Genomic DNA, 8,805 nt, shown 5'->3' with positions numbered 1-8,805 from the left:
AAATGGGATGAAAATAGATGAGAATGGGAAGCACTCGCGCTCTCAAAGAAATTCACGATTTACCAGTGCAGATACCATATGCTTGCCTTTAATTTCACTGCCCAACACTTTCAGATGGTTAAGTTGTGATCACTATAGGACTCGTTCTTGGGTTGTAATGTAGGCTCGGGGACGGATAGGATACTCATTTGGGAATTAGTGACTCATCCTCGTTGACACCTCTTTTTTTTTTTTTTTTTTTTTTTTTAAAAAAAACGCTGAATCATGCCCCTTAATATTTGCGATCACCCCCCTTGATTGTGATCGATATAATTCGCATCCTCACGTTGTGGATGCCCCTCTAGATAAGCTTCCTCCGAGACTTGGTACATTCCGGGATCATGAGGTGGCATCTCCTCAACAACATTCACACTCTTAGCCTCTTTCTCCGTAACCCTCTTCGATAATAAATCCACGGTAGTTTGCAATTGTGCGAAAGCATGATCTCGCTCATGATTTTCTTTGGCCACCGCTGCAATAGAGGGACTACCATAAGATAGGATTTCACTATCACTAGAATGCCAAGCTTGGTTGTGGGTAGTCAGTTTGTCGAGCAACCTGGTGATGTTGACAAATGATTTGTCCATGAAGCATCCCCCAGCTGCAGTATTGACAGCTATTTGATTCATGGTATCTAACCCCTTGTAGAATTTCTCGGCAAGAATAGAATCCGGAAATCCATGAGTCGGAGATTGAGTTAGATAATATTTGAACCTCTCCCATGCAGCATATAGTTGTTCCCCTGGAAGTTGTTTAAACCCAAAAATCTTGTCCCGAAGCTCAGCCTTTTTGCTAGGTGGGAACCATTTTTTTAGAAAGATATTGGCCAACTCATTCCAGGTATGAATAGTATTGCTCGGGAGCTTTTCATACCATTCCCTAGCTTGGCCAGCTAAGGAATATTTGAAAACCCGCAGTCGCAGTGCATCAGCAGGAACAGCACCTTGAGATTGTTGGGAACAAACATGCACGAAATTCTTTAGGTGTCGAAGTGGACAGTCCTCCGAGGAATTTCGGAAATAGCCTTCTAGTTTCAATAGCTGATAGATAGAACTATCAATTTTGAAATTAGCATTTCCTGTTCTCGGGGGAACTACAGCAGAAGCATAATCAGCTTCGTCGATGAATTCTGCAAATACATTCTCATCCTCCTCTTCTTCTGGTGCAGGGTGGTTCACTTGGATCCCCCCTTGGTTCCCTTGATTGCGATGGGGTCTTCCAGCCATGTTCACCTGGTTCACTAAAACAGCAAACGAGGTGTGATGGAATAGAAAAAGTTTTAAAGAATAGTACACAACAATTAGTAATTTCTGAACCGTATTCCCCGGCAACAGCGCCAAAATTTGATACGCTCAAATTACACCTATTAATGGCGTAAAGCGGACGTCGTCAAATATAGTAACCCAACAAGGTTGGGGTCGAATCCCACAGGGAATATGGAGAGAAAAGAGTACTAATCGTATGCGATACCGGTCTTTAAATGCTTTAATCCTATTCCGGATAGTTTGAATTGATTGTTGAATAATGTAATTTAATACTTTGACTTAAAATGTAATTAATTTGAGAGAGAGAGACTAAGGTTGTGTTCCCCAATTTGATTAGATATTATGCTTCAGGTTTCAAAGCGATATACTTCTAATGGTTGTTCTATGAATATGCACTTGGTCAATTAAGGACTTCTTAATGTTTTCCAACAGTTAAGTCGTATTACCTCTTCATGATTCTTCCGAATGTAAAAGAGTTGCAATCGAAGAATGACCAACAATGCCAATTTAGACTTGTTCTTATTCCTAAGTTAGTCTATTAAACAAGGGTTAACGCCTCGAGTCATTGTTATTCAATCTTACCCATATTAACTTTCTTTCCCAAGAACAGTTAATATAATGGCTTAGGATAATGCTTGCAATCATCATCCAACACTAAATCACAAAGATGGAATAAATAATAACAACCATTATGCATATATCAATAATAGAAATCCATTCACACAATATCCATCATGGGTTCCACAACTTAAGCTTCAAAATTAGCTACTCATAATTCTGGATAACAAAGAAAACTTACAAGTAAACATAATGAACTTACAATGCAATTACAAGATGGAATGAGAGTGAAGTTGTTGCCTTAAATGCTCCAACAACCAATGGGACTTCTTAGTTTTTGTGTTATATGCTAAAACTCTTTCTGGTTTTAAATGACCTAAAATTGTTCTTTAAATAGGCTCCAAAAACGCACAGAAACAGCTGACAAAATTGCCCCCGAATAGCAAAATCGACGGACCGTCGATCATTCGACGATCCGTCGATGTCTTCGTCTTTTATCTCTTCAGCTCAGTGTGCCATTCGACGTTACCGTCGATCAATTCGACCCTTCGTCGAGTAATCCGTCGATTTCTCCTCTGTTGAGAGGTCCTACTGTTGACACAAACGACGAACCGTCTTTCAGTCCGTCGTTTGATCGACGTTACGTCGATTCCACCGTCCTTTGTCGTCCTCAACTTCGTCCTCTCTGGAAAATCATGCTATTCGACGGTTCAAAGGACGGTTCGTCGATCAATTCGACGAACCGTTGATTCTCCTTTCTGGCCAATTTTTCTGTTGTTCTTTGCTCTTTGCTTCTGGGCCATTACTTTCCTAAAACACAACCAGAACATATCAAAGAGAACCAGACTCACTTAAAAACAGCCAAATTTCATAGTAAAAAAGCATCAAATGTGTCACGAATTCGCGGCACATCACTCATTATCGCGTTTCCCCACATATAATACTCATTCCATGGTCTAAATGTCAGTCCTAACATTTTTATAATCACAAGTTATGAATGATCATGGCTCAATTCAAACCTTTACTCAACGATGCTACTATTCACACTTTCATGACTCATTTCTTATATCTTTCTATAATCCAAGTGTTCCAACTCTTCCATACTCTAAGTAACATGTAAATACCATAAAACTTACCTTAGATGTTGTAGGAACAAGCCTTGAGTGGTATTACTCTTCTTGCACCAAAATCCTAGTTCACTCCTCTTGAAATTTCTTGACTTTGATGAACTTGGATGAGTTTCATACACTTGATTCACTTGAATTCTTGATATTGATCTTTGATTTCCTTGGTTTTCTTGTAGATGAAGAGTGGAGAATATTCTAGAGGTTTCTAGAGAGAAGTAGCGTGGAAATGGAATGAATTAATAAGCTTGGGTCTCCTTTTTAATGACTTAAAATCTTATTCGGAATGAACAGTAGTTGAAGTGCACAGTGGTCGTAAACTCAGTTTACGGGTATTCCAGTTTACGGTCCGTATTTCATGGGCGTATTTAAGCATAACAGAACCAGAAAGGTATGCCGGAGGTCATGGTGATTTACGATCGCAGTTTACGGGCCGTACTTCAGTTTACGATCCGTATTCCAAGTCGTAATTAACCATTTGAACATTTGGCAGAAAGTTGAAGTTTTGGAAAGTTGAAAGACGACAGGGCAATTTACGGTCCGTAAACTGCTTTACGGTCCGTATTTCATTTTACGATCGACTGGGCCGAAGTGCAAATCTGCAACCTTCACGTTTTCAGAACCTATAAATAGTCATTATGGAGCATAACCTATCTCTTATTGCAATTTCCTTTGAAACCTTACTTAGGGTCGTCAAACGTCACTCCCTTCTTATTAAAACATTGTAGATTCGTATTCTTCGTTAGTCTGTTCACTGTACGTTCACGGGGAAATTTTCGAGGTGTAACATAACATTTATATCATTTGTTATTCTATCTATTCAAGGGGGGTGGGGGTGTTGCGGCATTTCTTCATTCACTTCGGGGAATGAAATTTAGTCATTTAGATGCACTTTATACACAACTTTCAATAGCTCATCATATTTCTCAAGTACAAGAAAACGTTGTTTCAGTATATTTTTCAAAGCCCTCCTTTTTTTTAACTCAAGGAAAATTCCAATATTTTAGTACTTCAGAAGCAAATTTCAAAATTGAACTTCTTCAGGAGTAAATTTCAAAATCTTACTACTTCGAGAGTAAAGTTCAAAGTCCTACAACTTCTGAATACCTTTTAAAGTTTTACTACTGCAGGAGAGAAATTTTAAAGTTCTATCATTTCGGGAGTAAATCTCAAAGTTCTAATACTTCACGAGTAATATCAAAGTTTTACCACTTCTGGAGTAAATTTTAAAATTTCACTACTTCGGGAGTAAATTTCAAAGTCTTTCTACTTTAAGAGTAAAGAATAAAATGAGCAGAATATTTCTTCTCAATTATTCTACCTCTTCTGGAGGTAAGGCGTGATATTTTCACAACCAAGAGCACATCAGTATTTATAATCTTTACTGAATATCATCATGTTCACTTCAGGGAATTAGATCTATATTTGTAATATTTAGCAAAAGTTAAGTTACTCTAGGGATAACAGGCTGATCTTCCCCAAAAGCTCGCATCGACGGGAAGGTTTGGCAGCTCGATGTCGGCTCTTCGCCACCTGGGGCTGTAGTATGTTCCAAGGGTTGGGTCGTTCGCCCATTCTCATTCTTCAGGAATGTAACATAAATATCTCAATGTATCTTAAGCATATCAAATTATGATAGCTTAGTACCTCTTTTAAGATATTGCTACTACATAAGTAAATTGAGCTATGCGTATGACGTAGAGATTTTTTTTTTTCTTTCTAACCTATCTTCAATTGTAATTACAACAAGCCTATAGTAATATTACCACTTCTGGTGGTTAATTAATTTAGTTACAATGAGATATGTGGAACATAATCACTTCTGGTGATCGCAGTACTCTGCCAGAGTTCTCATGTGGAGTACGTTTGATGCTTCAAAATTTTTGTAAGCGTCAATCCAAACAAAAAGGCATAACAGATTTTGTTTAGAGTGTTTTACAATCTATACGTTTTCAAGAGTCACATGTAATTATCATATATCATATCAACTTGTTAGATTGTTAATGTGGCAACATAATCTTTGGTTTTCTTGTTATGAGACAAGCTAAAATCAAGTTATACGATCTGAAGATTTCAAAAGAGAAATAAGGTAAAATCTTACCAGTTGATAAGCATGGAAGCCGTGGGCAACAAGGATTTACCTTGTGTAAGAGCATCTCTTGCTCTCTTTTTTGAATTTAAAGTGAGTACTTAAAAAGTAGAGTCTCGTGCTGATAACGTGTTATAAAACAATAAACTAAAGCAAGAATATTTGTAGAATAAGAGAGAAGAGAGTTATTATTTCTATTGAGGGATGATATACAATGAACAGAACATCTCTATTTATAGGAGAAAATTAACTTGGTGCCAAAGTCACAAACCCTAAAGTTCCTCCTAAAGATTGACATCCATAATTAAATAATATTTATAACAATATAGGTGATTATTCAATAATTTAAATTAAATTTCTTATGCATATATATATTTATAGGAAATTTGAAACTCCATCAAAAAATATTATATTGTTTAATTTGAAATGAGAGAGTTTTTTTTTTTTTGTTGCTTTTTTGCATTGATATGATGCAAAAATAAAAATAAATAAATAAATATAGATGAAGGGCTTGAGAATACTTGAAATAATATTTTTATGTCTTTTTTGATTTTGGTTCGACTTACTAATTCTTCTTGGTGTCTCATAAGATATAGTTTATGCAACACAATATCAATGAACAAGTGAAAATAGCTTACTATTACTCAAATTAATATTTGAAGTCAACAGTTAAACGTATAATTTATATTTGTTGGTGAATTTATAATTCAGTACTAATAACAAATGACATAACAACTATCTTAGATCGCACTACAATCCATTGTTTTCTTTAATTTTTTTTTTTTTTTTTTTTTTTTTTTTGCCTTTTTTCTCTCAACCCAATAACCCTTCACAATTTTGTTAAAGGAAAAAAGAATAGGATCAAAAGGACATAACAGAAATGTAATTTAAATATTCAATGGATGGAATTCGCAACTTGTGCCACTTCTTTTATTCTGTTTTTTCCCCTTGCTGCTTTACTTTTCATTTAATTTTTTTTCTTACGCAACAGAAGATATTTTTAGACAAAATGAAGTTTGCCATCTAATGGAAGAAAAAGAATCAAATACCTATATATTTGTATTTAACATATAACAGAGTACGATAAACCCGTCAACCGGTTCGGTTGAACCGGTTAAAACCTGACCGGTAAAAACCGGAACCGGTAGAACCGGTTCCGGTTAATCGTTAATTCTTTACCGGTCCGGTTCCCATTTTTTTGAAACTGGAACCGGACTGGTTAAACCGGTTAAAACCGGTGAAATTAATTTTTCTTTTTTTTAATTATAGCCGTTAGTTGGGCTTCTGACCGTTAATGGACCGTTGGCAATGGTCCATTTGCAAAAGCCGTTGCCAAACGGTCATATACTTAATTTTTGGCCCCCCCCAACCCCCCAAACTTTTTTTTAACACTTTAACCCATCCCCCACCCCTATATAAACCCTTCTTCATTTTCATTTTAATTCACACCAATTCACCCATTTCTTTCTCTCAAATCTCAATCTCTCAATTATAGTTACTTTGCAATAATTAGCCACTTTATATTTCTCTCAAATAAATATTACAAAGTCTTATTATAGTTTCAATTATTAATTTTGCAATTATAATATTGTTGGTGGAGTTGGTGATTTTGCAACAATCCGAAGTAGCTTTGGTGGATTTGCAATTCTAACCGCCTTCACTTTGTTGGAAATTAATCCGGCAATTTGATACCTTCATTCCAACTCTATCTTTATTTTTCGCAATTTAATTCTAGCAATTTATTTTTCGCAATTTAATTCTAGCAATTTAATTTGTTGTGATTTATTTTCTTGTGATTTATTTGATTGTGATTTAAATTAATTCTATTTAATAATGTCAAAGAGATTAAGACGTGGTGCCGGTAGTAGTAGTGGTATTGTTAGGGGTGAGCTTAATGAGGAAACATTTGTGGAAGAAACACCTAATTTAAGTATTGATGTTGGTGAAAATAATCCACTTTTAGGTCATGAGGCAATGCAACAACATTTTACCGACACTTTTAATGAAGATGATAATGATGATAAAACACAACCCCCCGAAAATCCCATAGGAGATACATGTCCTGCACAATCACATACACAAGACAAATCACCTAGAACTCATAAGCCAACAACTAAAGTTTGGAAATTTATGACTAAGAATAGGGAAAACCAATCAGCTACATGTACCCTATGTGGACAAGTATTTAGTTTTAAGCAAGGAACTGGTAAGGATGGTGGAATGGGTACACTAAATGGTCATATGAGAACCAAACATATGGATGTTTGGGGAGAGCAAACGGGTTCAAATGTGGGGGGTATTCAAATGACGATAGACCCACGAACCGGTAGAAATTTTAAGTATGACAAGAAAAAAGAGCATGTAGAAATAGCTAAAATGGTAGCTTATGATTGTTTACCATTTTCCTTTCCCTCGGGTTTGGGGTTTGTTACTTACATTCAACGTTGTTATAATCCGTTATTTGAGGGTATTCCTAGAAGTACTTGTAGAGCCGATGTTATAGATTTGTTTAAAAAATATAGATTTTATTTGCGCCATGTATTTAATTCTTTAAATTGTAATGTTTGTCTTACCGCTGATTTGGGTCTTAGTCTTAACAAGTTTGATTTTTTTGCTATTACATGTCATTGGGTTGATGACAACTGGGTTATGCAAAAAAGAATTATAGCTTTTTTATATGATGAAGAAAAAGGTCGTCACGATGGAAAAATTTTAGCGGATTCAATGTCTACTATTTTGAGATTTTTTAACATTTATAGAAAAACACTTTGTATTGCTTTAGATAATGCTTCTAATAATACAAAGGCGATAGGTCTTATAAAAAGAGAACTAAACCCTCCGCTAAGAAATATTTTTCATGTAAGATGTAGTTGTCACATTTTAAACTTAATTGTTAAAGATGGTCTTGTGCATTTTGAAGATTCTGTTCAAAGAGTTAGAGATGCGGTTGCGTTTATTTTTTGTAATGCTAATAGGGGAAGAATTAGAGATTTTAAGAATGCTTGTGTGGAAAATAACCTTAGACCTAGGAAAATTCAAGTAGAAATTGAGACTAGGTGAAACTACACTTACATTATGCTACAACAAGCATATGAGTATAGGATTCTCATACAATAAGTTCATAACAAATATAATATTAATAGTGAGGATTGGTTAACTTTTATGCATTGGGAAGATGTTAAAGAATGTGTTGACCTCTTAGAATTTTTTTATAATGCAACTCTTGCTTTTTCTAGACAATTCTATCCCACGGTAACCGGAATTTTAGCCTACTTAGCGGAAATAGCTAGAGTTTTACAATAGTATAAATATAAACCCGGTTATCAAGTGGCTATTTTTGAAATGATAATCAAATTTAAGAAGTATTTTTTTCCATCCCAACTTTATTTATATTGGGTTCTCTTTTAAATCCTTGTTTAAAAATGTCTTATACTAAAAACTTGGTTAGTCAAATTTATACATTTTTAGAAATTGAAGAGGGAGTTCAACCATCTTTAGCTGAAGCCGAACTCGCTATTGATGATGAGTTTAGAAAAGTTTTTACTCATTATTCTAGTTTGGAAGAACGTGCTACACCCGTTGCTCCACGCCCTACTACTTCTCAGAGTAGCAAAAAGGGCTTGTCGGGTTTAAAAGTTTTACATTCACAACCAGCTTCTTCTTCTACTGCAAACTTTGATGAATATAACTTTTATTTGATGCAGCCAAATGTGGATATCAAGGAACTGGA

The 8,805-nt window shown here is 35.3% G+C and overlaps 1 non-coding gene across 1 annotated transcript; it reads left to right on the top strand.

The window, feature by feature from the left end:
• Positions 1-714: 714 nt before the first annotated feature.
• LOC132620603 (small nucleolar RNA R71) lies at positions 715-821 on the top strand. Its single transcript, XR_009575044.1, has one exon. It is a non-coding gene; the product is annotated as a small nucleolar RNA R71 (small nucleolar RNA).
• Positions 822-8,805: the final 7,984 nt, after the last annotated feature.

This window comes from Lycium barbarum, chromosome 11 (assembly GCF_019175385.1).
Source record: "Lycium barbarum isolate Lr01 chromosome 11, ASM1917538v2, whole genome shotgun sequence".
NCBI classification, from domain to species: Eukaryota; Viridiplantae; Streptophyta; class Magnoliopsida; order Solanales; family Solanaceae; genus Lycium; species Lycium barbarum.
The sequence above is the reverse complement of the archived record's forward strand: the minus strand, read 5'-3'. Positions and strand labels throughout refer to the sequence as shown.